The following is an 18,964-nucleotide window of genomic DNA, read 5'->3' as shown; positions in this document are numbered from 1 at the left end:
CTTGAGAGAACATACACTTCACTCACGGCATACATTTTCTCTCCTGCCCTGAATAGCCAGCCTTAGCCATAACTGTTTTTGAATTTTTTTCTAAGCTACTGGACAAAAAAACATTCCCTGTAATTCAAACTAAGAGCAAGGGTGCTTAATCTAATAAAACAAGAGCTTACTCTGTCAAGAATGTGGAGTTCTTCCATGGAAATGGGTAATTTATGGCAAGATCCACAATACACGATGTTGCAACTTGGAGAGTAATCAACTACTCAACACAATTCCAAAGTGTTACAGCATTACAACAGCAATAATAGTGCAGAGTAATGTATAACACTGTATGCAGTGCAGGTAACCAATAAAGAGCAGGCTCATAATGATGTAGATTGTCATGCCAAGAGTCCATCTTATAGAACTAGGGAACAACTTAATAGTCTTATAACAGCAGGGTTAAAGTTGTCCTTTGGCCCGTTGGTATGTACTTTCAGGGTTTTTTATCTTCTGCCTGATGGAAGAGGAGGGAAGAGAGAACGTCTGGGTGTGGGATCTTTGATTATTCTGACTGCTTTACTGAGGTAGAGAGAAGTCTAGACACAGTCCATGGAGAGGAGGTTAGTTTCCATGATACGTTGAGCGATGTCTACAACTTTCTGCAGTTCCTTGTAGTCACATGTAGAGCAGTTGCCATTTCAAACCATTATACATCCAAATAGGATACCTTCTATGATCTTTAGCCTCCTGAAGAATTAGATGCAGTGATGGACTTTCTTGGCTGTGGCATCTCTGTGACTGGATGAGGACGGGCTACTGGTGATATTCATTCACTCCTAGGAGCGTAAACCTCTCGCCCTTCTCAACCTAAACACCGTTGATGTAAACAGGGGCATATACACTGCTCGCTTTCCTGAAGTCAATGACCAGCCCTTTTGTGTTGCTGACATTGAGGGACCTCTGCACAGCCTCAGATGTAGCGCAGACCAGGCCCTCGTGCTGCGGAGTTGCCTGCAGCTGCCGTCCACCGGAGGCGGTCTGGCACAGGAGGTATCTGTGCTGGCCCCTCATGTCGGTGCTGCCCTCTCCCATCGGAACTGCTCTCCAGCGTTCGCTCGGTGGAAGTCTAGCTGGATTACATTTGACTGCGGCTGCACTGGCACATGATAAGGAATGGAGAGGACTACTGCAGAGCTGCTCTTGAAGAAACGTGCCTCCAAGACAACACCCATTCACCGTCAATCTACAGGCCATGGCACTCAGGAACTTGAGCAATATTATTATCATTAATTTTGTAATTGTATGGTTTCTGCCATTGTAATCATACATGCTGGATATGCCTTGTGCTGTGTGAGACTGAATGTACTGTGTTCTACACCTTGGCCCCAGAGAAACGCTGTTTCGTTTGGCTGAATGACAATTAGACTTGAACTTGAGTTAGAGCAGAAAAACCCACTGTTGTGGATTTCAGGAAGGGAAATCGGTAAAACAGACATCTCATTAAGGGGCTGGTGGTGGAAAGAGTGAGCTGCTTGAAATTCATGGGTGTCAAAACCTTGGAGGATCTATCAGGGCCCTATGCATTGATGCAATCATGAAGACGCTATACCTTATTAGGAGATTGAGGGAGTTCCTCATGTCACCAAACATCCTTGAAAATTTCCACACGTGCACAGTGGAGAACATTCTGAGTGGTTGCATCACAGCCTCGGGCGGAGGTTCTAATGCACAGAATTGCAAGGAGCTGTAGACTCAACCAGCCCCATCACAGTCACAACACTCTCCACCATTGAGGGGCATCTTCAAGAGGTGATGATTCAAGAAGATGGTATTTCTCCCTAAGGACTGGGATAAGCCATTATCTCATTACTACTGTTGGGGGTAGGTACAAGAGCCTGAAGACCCACTCTCTGATTCAGGAACTGTTTCTTCTCCTCCACTATAAGATTTCAGAATGGTCTATGAACCCATATCACTACCTTATTATTCCCTTTTTTTTTAAAACTTATAGTAATTTTATATCCTTCCACTGATGCAAAACAACATATTTCACATTATTTAAGTCAGTGATAACAAATCATTCTGTTTCTAATGTTATATATGAAATATGTGTTAGAATAATGAAGTATTGCCAGTGGTGGAATCATCAAGGAACCTATTGAAAGAGTATTTTAGCAAACATTTCTTAACATTTCAATGACATGCACTATTTATAACATATTCAATGGATACAATCAGCAACATCATTCTTTACATTCATTGTACCATTAAATTAATAAATTCTATTACAACACATAAATGTTAACACATAACGTCGCTCACCCATAAGGAATTTAAGGGACTATTGCACGGGGTCCAGCCAAATGCCAGAACAGGAACTCCTCAGCTTATGATCGTTTGACTTATGTGCAACATAAGTATGTGCAGTCCATACTTGTGAATGACCACTTAGAATCTAATCAGGTGAATTTGTCAGCTGCTCCAGGTCAGGCATCTTCTGTCAAGTGGGAGCTTGGCGTGTGGCCGCATTTCCAACCTACTGACCGTTCAGGTTATGGGTAGTTCGAGGAATGGGACCCTGCCACATCAAGAATACCTACCCACATGAGCCCCCACATATTCTGATGATTCTATAACCTCAGACTCTGATGCCATTCGGGAATGCATCAAGAGGTGTCTGGTCCAGACGGCGTATCTGGCTAAGTACTAAAGATCTGAGCTACACTACAGTAGACTGTCTTTTTGTTCTAATTGTGAAAACGTTGTTTCTTGTAAAAATTATGTATAATTTGTTTAATTCTGTTTTCTTTGTGAATGTCGCTTATCTGACCCTACATACCCATGATGCTGCTGCAAGTTTTTCATTGTGCCCGTGCATGTGACAATAAACTCAACTTTGACTTTGACTTGTAAAGCACTCTCTTTTTGCTATAGAATAGTCTGCAGATTATGGCAAGTGTTTGCACAATCAGTTGTGAAGATGCCCAATCAGGTCTCCTGATGTCAGTGGAGTATCCTTTTAAATAGGAAAAATAAATAACCAGCTCTCCTTCTACTGAGACTCAGGGTATTCAAGCTCTAGCGATCTCTGCTCCAGTTTATGTCAGCACGGGCAGAAGCAGGCATTATGCACACTATGATGTCATTCGGCTTGCAGTTAAAACATAAAGCATGTTAATGTGAACACTGCACCCAAGGACATTTTCAGGATTGATGCAATTTCAGCCGGAATTGATCTCCCACACCACCTTCCCTAGTAAAGCTTGAGCAATCTGGTATTCAAAAACGGGCTCCAGGTTTATGTGTGAGCTCTTTGAATTCTAATAGCTTGCTGATTGGGATGGAGAGACAGGAGACATTGGAGGTGCTGGAATCTGGAGTAACACAAAGTAAATTGTGGAGGAACTCAGCAGGACAAACAGTATCGAGTGCTGACATTTCAAGTCGAGACCTATCAACAGGACTGGAAAGAAAGAGGAGAGATGGCAGTGTAAAAAGGAGGGGAGAAGAGGTGGGGGGATAGGCAGGTGAGGGAATGGGAGAGTGGTAACGATGTAAGAAGCTGTGAGGTGATAATGGAAGTGACAAAGGGCTGAAGAAGATGGAATCATATAGCAGAGAACAGTGCACCATGGAATAAAGGGATGGTGGTGAGGAGGGGAAATGAAGGAGGAATGTGTGGGCGATGGGCAAATCGAGAGGACATGTGAGGGGAAAGACATGGGTTGACAGGGTTGTTGGGAAAAGGACAGAGGGGAGAGGTTATTGGAAGTAGGAGAGATTGATGTTCATGCTGTCAGGTTGGAGACTACCAAGGCAGAAGATAAAGTGCTGCTTCTCTAATCTGTGTTTAGTAATACAGCATATCAGTGTGGGAATGGGAAGAGGAATTAAATGGCTGGCTACCAGGAGATCCTGGGTAGTAAGAGGACAGAGTGAAGGTTCTCAACGAAGTGATCCCCCGATCTGTCTCATGTCTCACAAATGTAGAGGAGGCCATGCCAGGCGCAGCAGATGTAATAAGTGACACTAATGCATTCACATGTGAAAGACTACCTTATCTGGAAGGATGGTTAAGGGCCCCGAGTGGCGGTGAGGGAGGACGTGTAACACTAACTGCGATGGCAGGGATAAGTCACAAACAAGATGCTGGAAATCTGAGCAACACACTCAAAATACTGGAGGAACTCAGCAGGCCAGGCAGCGATAATGGGGAAAAAAGTACAGTCGACATTTTGTCCAGAGATGCTGCCTGGCCTGCTGAGTTCCTCCAGCATTTTGTGTTGTGTTGGAGGGATAACTGCTTGGAGTGTCATTGGTCGGGCAGGATGATCGGATAAGGGAATCACGTTGAGAGTGATTCCTATGGAAAGTGAAAACTGAATGCAGCTGGCAATGATGATAAAATTGTAGTTCTATCTTAAAAGGAAAGGGTCGAAGTAATGGGAGTGAAATTGAAGAGTTATTTTCAGCTGGCTGGATCTCCTCTGCAGTAGATGGAAGGAACTGAAGCTTTTAATGCTCGTTACACAAATAACACAATGGCTTTTCAATCGAATGAGATGAAAGGTCACTGGCCTGAAACATTACTAGTTTTTCTTTCCATACAGGTTGCTCAACCTGCTGAGTATTTTCAGTATTTTGTTCTTTATTTCAAGTGTCCAGTACTGGCAGTATTTTACCATCACAGATTATTTTGTGCCGTCGGCTTTTCCCAAGGAGAATCAACAACTCCGTTTTCTGAAATCTGACCTAAGGGCAGTAAATGCTGAAAACATTCAGCAGATCAGACGCCACCTGTGTGAGAGGAAATTGAAAAATACATATTAATTCTGTTTATTTTTGTACAGATAGTCCCTGGCCATCTGAATACCCTTGTCAATTTCTGTTTTCATTACAAGTAGAGGATTTCTTTAACTGCTACTGGACAGAACTTGTTGCTTCAACTGCCTAGATACTCTGGCTGGGTGGAGGTTGTAATATTAGGGTCCTGCCGATATGATTTGACACAACTTTGCTTTTGTCTGCCTGATGATAGAACCATAGAACCATAGAACATTACAGCACAGAAACAGGCCTTTTGGCCCTTCTTGGCTGTGCCGAACCATTTTTCTGCCTAGTCCCACTGACCTGCACCTGCCCCATATCCCTCCATACACCTCTCATCCATGTATCTGTCCAAGTTTTTCTTAAATGTTAAAAGTGAGCCTGCATTTACCACTTCATCAGGCAGTTCATTCCACACTCCCACCACTCTCTGTGTGAAGAAGACCCCCCTAATGTTCCCTTTAAAATTTTCCCCCTTCACCCTTAACCCATGTCTTCTGGTTTTTTTCTCCCCTAGCCTCATTGGAAAAAGCCTGCTTGCATTCACTCCATCTATACCCATCATAATTTTATATACCTTTATCAAGTCTCCCCTCATTCTTCTACACTCCAGGGAATAAAGTCCTAACCTATTCAACCTTTCTCTGTAACTCAGTTTCTCAAGTCCCAGCAACACCCTTGTAAACCTTCTCTGCACTCTTTCAATCTTATTAATATCCTTCCTGTAATCCAGTGACCAAAACTGAACACAATACTCTAAATTCGGCCTCACCAATGCCTTATACAACCTCACCATAACATTCCAACTCTTATACTCAATACTTTGATTTATTAAGGCCAATGTACCAAAAGCTCTCTTTACTACCCTATCTACCTGTGACACCACTTTTAGGGAATCTTGTATCTGTATTCCTAGATCCCTCTGTTCTACTGCACTCCTCAGTGCCCTACTATTTACTTTGTATATTTACCTTGGTTTTTCCTTCCAAAGTGCAATACCTCACACTTGTCTGCATTAAACTCCATCTGCCATTTTGCAGCCTATTTTTTCCAGCTGGTCCAGATCCCTCTGCAAGCTTTGAAAACCATCCTCACTGTCCACTACACCTCCAATCTTTGTATCATCAGCAAATTTACTGATCCAAATGATGTTTAGATCTCAGGTCAAAAGGATGATCATGTTAATGATGGAGTTTACTCATGTTTCATTCCACTACCATTCTGTTTATATCTAAAACTGGAATAGGAAGAGATGACAGTTTTCTTATTACAAATTACTGAACTACATGTACATCCTGGATTGATAAACTGTTGTGGTAAATATTGTCTCGCCAACATCTGCAATATGTCTTGATCTCATATAATAATCACCATAACAATTACACATAGATTAACTGCACACAGCTCCTCTTTCACTGGTAATTGCAAAAAATTGAAATAAACAACTTCACCGGCCAATTATGTCTATTGTCTATAAATTAAGTGTGGTTAACTCAAAGGAATAGTTGTCAATTCAGTCGTGACTATAAATTGCAAATTATTCATGTTGGCAAATTAAGTTGTAAAATTTCAGTTTTTACAGTTACAATTGAAGCCACTTCCACAAGCTAGATGCCCAAGAAGGACCCATCCCTGCAAAGCACCAATATTGCATTTTATGACATTCAGCCTTGCTTGTTAGCATTAATCTGTAACTGATTATTAAAGGTACACATAAAAAACAAGTAAAAGAGGAATATTTGCAAGAATGGTCAGTCATAAACCTAATGATTTACCATCTTAATACCAAATAAATAATAAATGTATAAAGGCTGCAGCTTACATTTGTTGGGAGCTGAGCCAAGTAAAGATGGTAGATTCCAGCAGGAACCACCAGTGCACCATCCGTGGTGTTTATCTGCTTTCAATATTCATGGCCTAGGCCAAAATTGTTGTGGTTGCTAGCGGAGGGTTCAATGAATTCAGTGTTTGGAAATAAGTAGAGGAATTTTCATTTTCAAAGTCAATAGGTCCAGAAGTCAAGGCTCCATGTTGGCGTGTCTGGAAGTTGGAGGCCCGACATTTGTGAGTCCACAAGTCTGGGCCAGGGATAACCAACACACAATGCCCTCCCTCCCACCCCAGGTCAATGAATCCTGGGCCTAGACACCTGTGCAGTTCCAGAGTTTGAGGCCTGGAGTTCAAAGTCCTGTAACCAGCAATTCATGGGGTGATCGAAAGATCGAAGCCCGATATACGAAGCCCCAGGGTCAGTGAGTCTGGAATAAGAAGGTCCAGTGTCTGCTGGTCTGTGAGACTGGGCTGAGACCTGGAGGCTGGAAGTCCAGAGGTGCACTGTTGCACTGTCCTGGGGTTGGAGTGTGTGTGTGTGTGTGTGTGTGTGTGTGTGTGTGTGTGTGTGTGTGTGTGTGTGTGTGTGTGTGTGTGTGTGTGTGTGTGTGTGTGTGTGTGTGTGTGTGTGTGTGTGTGTGTGTGTGTGTGTGAGAGAGAGAGAGAGAGAGAGAGAGAGAGAGAGGGTGGTAGGGAGAGAAGGGGCTTGTTTTGCAGTGGTTGTCCTGTCTTGTTGCCACTGTTGTGTTGTTTTAGTTCTTGCTTGTTTTGTTCCACTCAACATTATGGGTGTGCCATGTTAGTACCAGAATGTGTGGCAACATTTGCGGGGGCTGGCTCTAGCACGTCCTCATGCTGGGTTGGTTGCCAACGCACACACGAATTTCACTGAATGCTCCCAGGTGTGTGCAATAAATAAATGAATCGGAATCTGAGGCAACATCTCTCCCATATTGGTGATGCACTTGAAGTGTTTCTCAGCTAAAAGTCACCCTTCTAAAAGCAGTTCATTTACCGAATTCAATACCCATGGAAGTATCTATTTCCTCAAGCAAAATAACAGCAGTGTGGTGAGTCATTAACAACCCTTTAATTGGCCTTACTAAGTCAGTGCCAATTTAGCACCAGAATTTAAGTGCAAACAAATACAGTTTTGACAGTGGAAGAGGCAGGAAATGGTAGTTATGTTGCATCTCATATTGATCTTGCATTTTCCCAGCTTCTTCTCCCCTTTTAACACTTACCTGCTTCATGCTGGTAGTTGAATCCATAGACCAGGTATAAAGTGACTGAGAAACAGTTTTGGCTTCATATTCTTGTGAATGTGGCAGCACGGTTTGATAATGAATGCTTAGCTTCCAACAAAACAAAGTGTGATACCCCCCATGGAGGCCACCATACATTATTTGACATTGCATTTTACAGCAGTCTAGTTTAATGACACATCTCAAAAATCCTCAGATTACACAGGCACATTACTAGCTTGGCAGAAAGTGTCATCATTATTTAGGAAGGTAAGTTTCTTGCCCACAACACCCCAAAAATATAAGAACTCTACAATGATATGGTGCAACCTGCAAGGTACAGTATTGGAGAGAAACGTACAAAAGTTACAAAACTAGAAACAAAGTAAAAAATAATGATGTAAGGTTTAAGAAGCAAACAGAAATCTCACAACACACCTGATGGTTTTAAGCTATGGAGGAAGTCACAGGCCTGGAGTTATCCTGTAGTCCTTTGATGTCAGTATAATCTGTCCACACATTTAGTGAACTCAGGACCCCCATCACTGAGAAGGTCAGGACAGCAGATGTATGGGAACACTACACCTGCAGACTTGCTCCAAGTCGAGCACCAACCTGGAAATGCGCCCCCACCAGTGCCATGTCGCAAACTTACAACTTTTTTCTCAAAACTATGGTTGTACCTTCACTAAAAAGACTGCAGCAGTTCAAGAGGTGAATCTACGTTCCTTCTCAAGGGAAATAAATGCTGAACTTACTCAGATCCAGAGACTCTAATATGAAGAAAACCACTTTAAGTGTGTAAATCAGCTCGATGAGATTTCCAGTGAAAGTGTGGTGTAGAACAGGAGCCGTGGTGGAGAAACTTACTGTTGCAATATGGTGGTGCAGCAGTTAGTGCTGTTGGCTCTGTGCCAGGCATTTAGGTCCAACCTTGTCTTTGGGTGCTGCCTGTGTGGAATTGGCATGTTCTTTCTGTGACTGCATGGATTTCCTCTGAGCACCCCAGATATCTCCTTATTTCCAAGATGTGATGGGAGATTAATTGACTGCTGTAAATGATTCCTTTGTACAAACCACCCTGGGTTATGAACTCCCAACTTACGGACATCTGTACATATGAACAAGTTCTCATAATATTGAATTCATTAGTCATATGTATATAAGTTCTCCCCTACAAATGGCCTTTCCACTTTTAGTCATTGTTCTTGCTTATCAGCTTCATGTATTTTTGATACTGTTCATTACATCTCTGAGGAAGTATTGTCACCATACCCGCTGATTTTCCAACTATGGGCAAAATCAACTTATAAACATCTGTAGAAACAGAACCCGTTCGTTATCCTGTTCATGGTAAAAGGGGATGGAGGGTTATAAGCATGTGTGAGAGAGAGTAAGTTGCAGGAGGACAAAGAGAGGAAAACTGAGACTAGTGGGAGATGGCATAAAGTGCATAAGCCAAATGGCTCCTCTGTGTTGTTATGAGAATTCTGCATTGACCACAATGATTCATGTGCTACAGGCATGCAATCCATGGAATGTGTTTATATAGTTGCACTAATACCCTACTTCAGTGGAAGTGAAATGTAAAACATATGGGTTTGATATTTTTGCTGTAAAAGTTCCTCTGGCACAATTTGTACCTTGGGTTTGTCCAAAAAACACCAAATGTTAAGTGAGTCTGCTGTGCTTTCCTGATTTAAGCAGGTAATTGGTGTTCTGTTTTCTAAAGCTAACAAATTTGAAATGTTGTCTGCAAAAGCCAATAGCCAGCAGGAAAGGGAGGTAGGTTTTAAATCAGTTATAGTTGTCTCCTTACTGATGGCTGCATGGACCATTTTTCCTTCTGCAGATTCTATGTGGTCTGCTAGATGAACAAAAATACCTTTGGTCCAAAAATATTCACCTGCTGTGTGATCACCATTAGTGCCCTGCACAAAAGGCAGTGGCCTCAAGAAGGTGGCATTCTTCATTAAGGACCCCTACCATCTGGGGCCTGTCCTCTTCTCATTACTACCATTGGGAGGAGGTACAGGTACAAGACTCATACTCAACACTTTAGGAACAGCTTCTTCCCGTCTGCCACCAGATTTCTGAATGTTCCGTGAGGTAGAATGTTCTACCTCACTATTCACTTTTTCACTTTTCTTTTTGAAATTTATAGTAATTTTTACTTCTTGCACCATACTGCTGCTACGAAACAAGACATTTCATGACATGATAATAAACCTGATTCTGATTCTCTTTGCTGATATTCCTACACATTTGCTAGTTTTAACATACATTGCTCAATCCCTCACTCTTTGGCCCAACTGAGAGGCACGCATGCCGTATTTATGCTGCACACGACACCTTGCTAAAATCCTCCCTTCCATGGTGCTTCCAGAGCCTTCAGTGAAATAACCATTGAACAACTCAATGAACATATATAGACCAAAATTTCAAATTCATATCACTGTGTACAACCCTGAGACTCATCTTCATGTAGGCATACTTAGTAAAACCAAGAATAATAACAAAATCAATGAAATACCACGCCCAAAAGGTTGAACAAACAACAAAGGGCAAATGCAAAAGAGAAAAAAAGTAATAATAATAAATAAATAAGCAATAAATAACAAGAACATGAGATGCAGAGTCTGAAAGTGAGTCAATAGATAATAGACATTAGGTGCAGGAGCAGGCCATTCGACCCTTTGAGCCAGCACCACCGTTCACTGTGATCATGGCTGATCATCCACAATCAGTACACCATTCCAGCCTTCTCCCCATATCGTTTGACTCCGCTATCTTTAAGAGCTCTACCTAACTTTTTCTTGAAAGCATCCAGAGAATTGGCCTCCACTGCCTTCTGAGGCAGAGCTTTCCAAAGATCCACAACTCTCTGGGTGAAAAAGTTTTTCCTGAACTCCGTTCTAAATGGCCTACCCCTTATTCTTAAACTGTGGCCTCTGGTTCTGGACTCCCCCAACATCGGGAACATGTTTCCTGCCTCTAGAGTGTCCAATCCTTTAATAATCTTATATGTTTCAATCAGATCCTCTCTCATCCTTCTAAATTGCAGTGTATACAAGCCCAGTTGCTCCAGTCTTTCAACATATGATAGTCCCGCCATCCTGGGAATTAACCTCGTGGTTAATAGGTTGTGGGAACATTTCAGTGATGAGGCAAGTGAAGTTGAGTGAAGTTATCCCCACTGGTTCAAGAACCTGAAGGGGTAAAAACTGTTCCTGAACCTGCTAGTGTGAGTCCTGAAGCCTCCTGATGGCAGCAGTGAGAAGAGAGCATGACCTGGGTGGTGAGGGTCCTGAATGATGGATGCTGATTTCCTGCACAGCACTCCAGATAGATGTGCTCAGTGGTGGGGAGGGCTTTACCTGTGTTGGACTGGGCCGTCTCCACTACTATTTGTAGGATTTTCCATTAATGGGCATTAGTGTTTTCATACCAGGCTGCGATGCAACCATTCCATATACTCTCCACCACACATCCATAGAGGTTTGTCAAAATATTAAGTGTTATGCTGAATCTTCACAAACTTCTAAAGAAGTAAAGGCTCTGCTGTGCTTTCTTCGTATTTGCACTTGCACGCTGGGCCCAGGACAGGTCCTCTGAAAGGATAACACTGAGGAATTCAAAGTTGCTGACCCTTTCCACCTTTGATTCCCCCAATGAGGACTCACTGGCTTATGGACCTCCAGCAGCTTCCATCTCCTGAAGTCTATAATAGCTCCCTGGACTTGTTGATACGGAGTGAGAGGTTGTTATTGTGGCAGCACTCAGACAAATTTTCAATCTTCCTCCTATATGCTGATATACTGATTCGGCCAACGAAAATGAAGTTGTCAGCAAACTTAAATAAGGCATTGGAACTGTGCTTAGCCAAGTCATAAGTGTAAAGTGAGTAGACCAGGGAGCTGAGCACACAGCCCTGTGGTGTACCTGTGCTAATGGAGATAGTGGAAGAGATGTTATTGCCAATCAGAACTGATAGTGCTCTGCAAAGTAAGGAAATCGAGGATCCAATTGCACAAGGAATTATTGAGCCATGGTCTTGAAGCTTATTGGTTAGTTTTGAGGGGTGATAGTATTGAATGCCAAGCTGCAGTCGATAAACAGCACCCTGATATACAAATTTTTGCTGTGCTGATGTTCTAGGGTTGAGTGCACATCTGGATGGTTTTTTCACTGTTGCTCCCATAACGTCTCACCGATTTGATCATCTGCTGCTTCTTCGTGAGTTTGGTGTCCAACAGGAACAACAAGTGAAACCTGCCACCAAATAGACTTCCTGTCATTTGATGAGGTATGATCAGCAACAGTGAGAGAGGACCTGAAGCTGAGGGGTGTGCTCCTCCACCTTCTTCTGCAAACACCTTTCAACATCTGGCAAACATTGATAATCACTCAACACTCAGTAGCAATAATGATAAAACTATGCTTCCAATGCTATGACTATTGAATGGATAATGCCGCAGTATTAAACTAATATTGTCACCTATGGGCTTTTGTAAATGATGTTTCCTTACTCTAGAGTTCCTACAGTGGATTTTTACGTTACAACACAACACAGGGTTATGAAGGCAGCTGATGTTCAGATGAGACCAGTTCAGAAGTCTTAGAAGCTTGGTCTTAAGGGTTTCCACTTCTAGACTGCATAACTTCAGCCTCTAGCAGCCAGTCTCGTCCTGCTGACTTACTGATACAAAACAGCCTTTGGTTGATAGGCTGGTTATGGAGGAGATATGCCATAATCCTGAAAGGAGCAGTATGCTTCATTCTCATTGCACAGCACTTCCCTTGTATCTGTGCTGTGGAAGAAACACCATGAGAGAGCCCTGCCCGAGCTGAAATTCAGTGCAAAGCATTTTCCTCCCTGTCTGAAGGCAGTGCTGGAGGAGGAATAACACCAACTGAAACATTGATGGAAGCTTGCGGAGTTGGTGATGAAAGGCGCAGACAGCTAGGGGAGGGATTGGAGGGAGCCGATAATGATGCACAATTAATTTGTACTGAATGATTGCAATGCATGCAGCATGCAAACTTCCTTCTGCCTGCTAATTTAAATGACTGGCACATTTAAGCAGCATTTTCTGCGCTGTGGAGTGACTGCAAACCTCAGCAGGTGGGCACAATCATAAACAATTAGCTCTATTTAAAGCTAAAGCCTGCTTTACTTGAACCAGCCAGCATCTCAGAGAGTGGGGTACATTGCAGTTGCAATAGCAGGGAAAATAAATTTGCCAAAAGAGATTGAACGGTACAGGAGAGGATGGGCTTGACTGATTCTTACATGCTACGCTGGAGACTTCGGTGATGTAAATAACTCCTGATGTTGGAGAGGTTAGGCAGCACACAGCTGACTGCCAAGCATCTAAAAATGCTGGGTGCTACTGATACCCTGGCAAAGGAAGCCTAGTTTGAGTGCACTCATGCCCCGTTCTATCATCTTTCATGTGCTGATTGTAACGACTCATTAGTCACGTCAATCAATAACCACCCTATGGTTTTGTTATGGCAACTCAGATTCACGTGGCACAGTGGCCTGCTGTGTTGTCACTCAGGCAGGTCGGAGGAATTAACCGATCTTCACTGCAGTGGGAGTCCCTCTTGGCTCCATTGTGGTTCAGAATGGATCCTGGGCCTCAGGGATGCTTCGAATCATTGCAAAGTCATATGCTCCCCCCCTCCCCCCCCCCATCTGCTGCTTGCTGGCTTGGAAGTCATATGGTGTCTGAACTTTCAGTGGGTCTCTGATCCCCTGGTGAAAACAGAGTGTGAGATATGACAGTTATCCTCAGCTCTAGTCTGAAAGGGGGCTGGCACATGAACGTTTACAGGTACTGTCACTTCGATCACCACTGCCAATGTAGTACTTATCCATTCCACAGGGAGGGGTTGCACTTTGAGCAATAGCCAGATTTCAAGGAGGAGCACCTAAAATGAAGCTTTTGCACCCCGCGCATTGTTCCCTTCAGACGTTCAGCTGGAAGGATCAATCCCTCACCACCCTTCTGCTTCCTCCCTTTATCCTCCGTCCGTTAGCTGCTGCCAAACGCGCTGCCACCTTTGAGATGAACCAGCTTGTGCAAAAGCTTTGCTCCAAATTCCATCAGCACCTATCACACCTTCTACTGCAGAATTTGCCATTCAAGGATGTACCAACCACGTGTGCAGTGGCTGCAGTTATCGGTAGAAATCAATCATTAACCAACCTGCAAGGTTGGCAATTCCTTTAATAGTAGTGATGAGTAGTGATCCGTTGTTCAGTGCAATGAGTAACAATCTCCACAAGCACATTAGTTAGAGGCTTCAGTGAAACACGTGCCACAGATAAATGCACATGTCAATGGTGCTGCTTTGCTACAACATTAAACCTAAGTGTAATACCGCTGAATTCTTGTACAGAGAATGCATCTGCCATGTCGACAGAGGTGAGCGTGTGATCCATGGTAGACTGCAGGGTTGAAAAGGAGATTGTTTCTATTTTGGAATGCAAGAACACTTCGCAGAGGAAGGAGAGGCTTTCCAGTTGCTGTCAGTTTGAAGGTGAAGCTGCTTGTGAGGTAACGGCGATATGTGTGTGTGAATGGTTTGAAAAGGTGGCACAGTGCAGTGCCCACTTGTAACTGTAGAGGGAGCATGTGAGCCGGCCTAGAGGGGCCCGGTTGGTTAGTGCCGTGCTGACCCTCACTGTGGAGATACGTGATATCCAGGTCATCCTTGCTGGCTGGGGAAGGTCACTGAAGACCCTGTGGTGCTGAACACCCACCCAGCCAAAGACGTCTGGGAGGAAAAGAACCTGCCCAGTGTCTTCAAACTCTGAAACTGCACCTCAAAACCCAGGCTGAGATATATTTAACATAGAAACACAGAAAACCTACAGCACAATACCAGCCCTTCGGCCCACAAAGTTGTGCCAAACATGTCCCTACCTTATAAATTACAAGGGTTTCCCAGAACCCTCTATTTTTCTAAGCTCCATGTACCTATCCAAAAGTTTCTTAAAAGACCCTATCGTTCTGCTTTCACCACCATTGCTGGTAGCCCATTCCACACAGTCACCACCCTGCATAAAAAACTTACCCCTGATATCTCCTCTGTACCTACTTCCCAGCACCTTAAATCTGTGTCCTCTTGTGGCAACCATTTCAGCCCTGGGAAAAAGCCTCTGACTCTCCACATGATCAATGCCTCTCATCATCTTATACACCTCTATCAGGTCACCTCTCATACCAGCACCAGCACATCTCTTCAAAGATGAAGAGCCCAAAACCGCCCACAACCCTCAAGGCAATGCCCCACCAGCACCCCACAAAGCATCAGCATCACATCCCCGCTCCTGCATCTAGTACAATGCCCCAAATATTGGCAAAATTTTTAAAAAAACTGAAGTGACTTGCCACCTTAAAAGGTACATGCGCCTTAACAACTGGGTGGGCTGCACAACACCAGAAGGAACGTAAACAAAACCCCACAAGGCTTCAGGCAGAAGATGGTGTGTAGCTGGTCTCCTAATCAATTCCCCGAGCTAAAATACATCCTCATCTAATGCTTCAAAAGGGAAAATGATTCGTGGAATGTAAACAAAAGGTAATAATGGTGTTTCATTGTTTAAAGATGGGAATTCCCTTTTCATTGATTGAAAAAATTATTTTTATTTGATACTTACATTATTTTTCTGTGTGCTTTGAATTGTCAATGAACTTAAAGTACTGCAACATCTATGTTCACTTTTTCATCTTGATAAATTCTAGTGATTCAATTTATCTGTCTCATTATGATCTTGCTCTTTACTGTTCACCTGAACTGTCTCTGTAGCTGTTACACTTTATTTTGTATGGTTATTGTTATTGTTTTATCTTGTTCTACCTCATTGCACTCTGTAATTATTTGATCGTACGAATAATTTGTAAGACAAGCTTTTCGCTGTTTCTTGGTACTTGTGACCATAATAAACCAATACCAATCCAGATTACTGAAGTTTATGAAACAACCTTTTATCTTCGTAGGATATCCAGGTAACTCAGATCCTCTCAGTGATTGTGTAGCAGGTGTTATGCTGATTGTCGTAAAATCTTTTGAGGTTGAATATCCTGTCAAGACATACCATCTTGTTTCAAAAGAAAATGTTAGGTAAATCATCATCAACTTTTATCTTATTCCCAATACTTTGAATTACCACAAGCACAGTGTTATGTATTCGTGTATATTTTGACCTTATGGGCTGGTGTCAGGCTTTCCTGTGTGTTACATACTGAACACCATGTGAAAGGGCATTCTGGGTAAATGAGTTATAAGTAAAATAAATAACAACTTGTTTGTTTCTCAATGTAATGTATGGATCTATTTCTTTTAAAGAAATGGCTTCCCTTAGCACTACTGATGGACCGAAAACTTACCTATGCGCATTGATCTATTGTCTGCATATGCGCACTGATCAGCTCTCTCTCTCTCTCTTCCGCTACAATATAAATACAGTGTTAAAGCCATCTCCCGCGTGTGTGCTTTTATTTAATTGATATGTAGTTGTACAGGCCCAACACTCGTCTGTGTGGTATTCATGGTCGGCGGGCTTCACAAACATCAACTAGCGATGAGGTGACAAGCCCTCGCGTGCTATTCATTGTTTTATTCCCTTCAACAAGGAAAGTCTGCGTGCACCGCAGTGTGATATGGGTAAGCAAACAAACGGTGCTGCCCGCCATGTGAAAACGGCTACAGGAAGTGTGCTGAGTGAAGAATCTGAGGGGAGAGAACGAGAACAGGATGGTCAGGTAAAACAAATAAGAGAGGGAGATGGAGACGGATAAGATAGTTAACTTTTCTGGAAGGTGACTGTGTTTCAAAATGGGGGCAATATTCGGATGTTTGGGTCCATATGACAAAATGATGGAGCAATGGATTTCATATACTGAGACATTTGACTATTTTGCTCTGGCAAGTCAAATTTTGGATGATATTCTTGTTCCAACTGTTCTGACTGTGATGGGTGCAAAAACATTTAATTTATTACACAGTCTAGAGCAACCTGCTAAACCTGGCGACAAGCCCAATAAGGAATACCAGTCTTAAAGGACCGTTATTCAAAATCCAAGTTTCAAGTACATTTATGATCAAAGAATGTATAAATTATACAACCTTGTGATTTGTTTCCTAACAGGTAGCCACAAAGCAGGAAAATTAAAAAAAATAAAGAAATAAAAGAATAAAAAATAAAAAATAAAAACAAAACACCAACACCTGATCCGCAAGAGAATCAAAAACACAAATGAAGGAAACAACAACATTCCAAACCAAAGCTGAGTCCTCACAGCAACCTGGACTAGGCCCAAAATCTCGCTTATCAGTTCATCATACTAGTGGGCACAAAGCACAGCAGCTGGAGCAGTATTCATAACCTCAGCGCCATGGAGAGAGGAGTGACCATTACGGAAAATGAGCAAAATTAAACCTGATTTATACTTCAGCATCGCATCTATGCCATAGGTACCATATACCCTACGCTGTAGGGCGACGTGCACCTCCCCAAAAAGGTAACTCAGGCGTCACGGCGACGCAGACCGCAACAACTGTTATTGGTCCGCTTGGTAGCATCTCATTTCCGCCTACACATTTCCGGTTGCTTCTTCTCCACCATGTCTATACACTGACGCGAAATAGATGAACCAAATCATCAAATCTACCTGCCGACATGTGAAAATGTTTGAAATGCATTTCCTTGTCCATGTCTCCCACGAAGAAACTCAACACAGTGGCAAAGAAACTCTACCACCAACTAGCGTTTTGGCACACACCAACGCATACTCACTACGGCGTAGAGCGATACAGAAGTGAAAATCAGGGTTACGGCATAGGCTACAGTGTAGCCCGTACGCACAAGTATAAATCAGCCTTTAGCTCTCACCCACGATCTCAACACCCAGTCTATCCCACCACCAAGCACATCTTTCCCTCCCCCCACTTTCTGCTTTCTGCAGGGATCACTCTCTACATGACTCCCTTGTCCATTCATCCCCCCCATCTCTTCCCACCAATCTCCATCCTGGCACTTATCCTTGTAGGCCAGGGGTGTCAAACTCATTTTAGGTCACGGGCCGGATTGAGCAAAATGCAGCTTCATGCGGGCCGGATCAGTCGGACGCGTGCGAACGCAGCTTTCGTTGCCTCCGTTTTTTCAGCCTGTTCTCATGTGTCTCAGTCTCTGCTATAACTACAAAGTGTTTCACTTTACAAATTCCGTTTCTTATGAAGAAGACTGCCGAGCAAGACTGCCGAATAAACACTAAAAACCCTGAAAACCTGGTACCTGAATAAACTCAGCATTAGCCATATCATACGCCATAGGCGCTTCGATTACTGGGGCCAGCTTTAATAGTAATTAAATATTATCTCGCGGGCCAAAGATAATTCCACCGTGGGCCGGATTTGGCCCGCGGGCCTTGAGTTTGACATATATGTTGTAGGCGGAACAAGTGCTACACCTGCCCTTACACTTCCTCCCTCACCACCATTCAGGGCCCCAGACAGTCCTTCCAGGTGAGGCGACACTTCACCTGTGAGTCAGCTGGTGTGGTATACTGCGTCAGGTGCTCCCAGTGCGGCCTACTATATATTGGTGAGACTCGACGCAGACTGGGAGACCATTTCGCTGAACACCTACGCTCTGTCTGCCAGAGAAAGCAGGATCTCCCAGTGGCCACACATTTTAATTCCACATTCCATTCCCATTCTGATATGTCTATCCATGGCCTCCTCTACTGTCAAGATGAAGCCACACTCAGGTTGGAGGAACAACACCTTATATACCGGCTGGGTAGCCTCCAACCTGATGGCATGAACATTGATTTCTCTAACTTCCGTTAATGCCCCTCCTCCCCTTCTTACCCCATCCCTGATTTATTTATTTATTAATTATTCTTTTCCCCCCCCCACCACTTTTTTTCCTTTCTCTCTCTCTCTCTGCCCCTCTCAAATCACTCCTCGCCTGATCTCCATCTCCCTCTGGTGCTCCCCTCCCCCTTTCTTTCTCCCTGGGCCTCCCGTCCCATGATCCTTTCCCTTCTCCAGCTCTGTATCCT

At 43.3% G+C, this 18,964-nt stretch overlaps 1 long non-coding RNA gene across 1 annotated transcript; it reads left to right on the top strand.

Annotated features, from left to right (window-relative positions):
- Positions 1–14,093: 14,093 nt before the first annotated feature.
- Positions 14,094–18,757, top strand: LOC140723263 (uncharacterized). Its single transcript, XR_012097850.1, has 3 exons — positions 14,094–14,449; positions 15,896–16,019; positions 16,532–18,757. It is a non-coding gene; the product is annotated as an uncharacterized lncRNA (long non-coding RNA).
- The last annotated feature ends 207 nt before the right edge of the window (positions 18,758–18,964 follow it).

This window comes from Hemitrygon akajei, chromosome 3, assembly GCF_048418815.1.
Source record: "Hemitrygon akajei chromosome 3, sHemAka1.3, whole genome shotgun sequence".
Taxonomy (NCBI): Eukaryota; Metazoa; Chordata; class Chondrichthyes; order Myliobatiformes; family Dasyatidae; genus Hemitrygon; species Hemitrygon akajei.
Note: the sequence above shows the minus strand (reverse complement) of the source record. Positions and strands in the feature narration are given on the sequence as shown.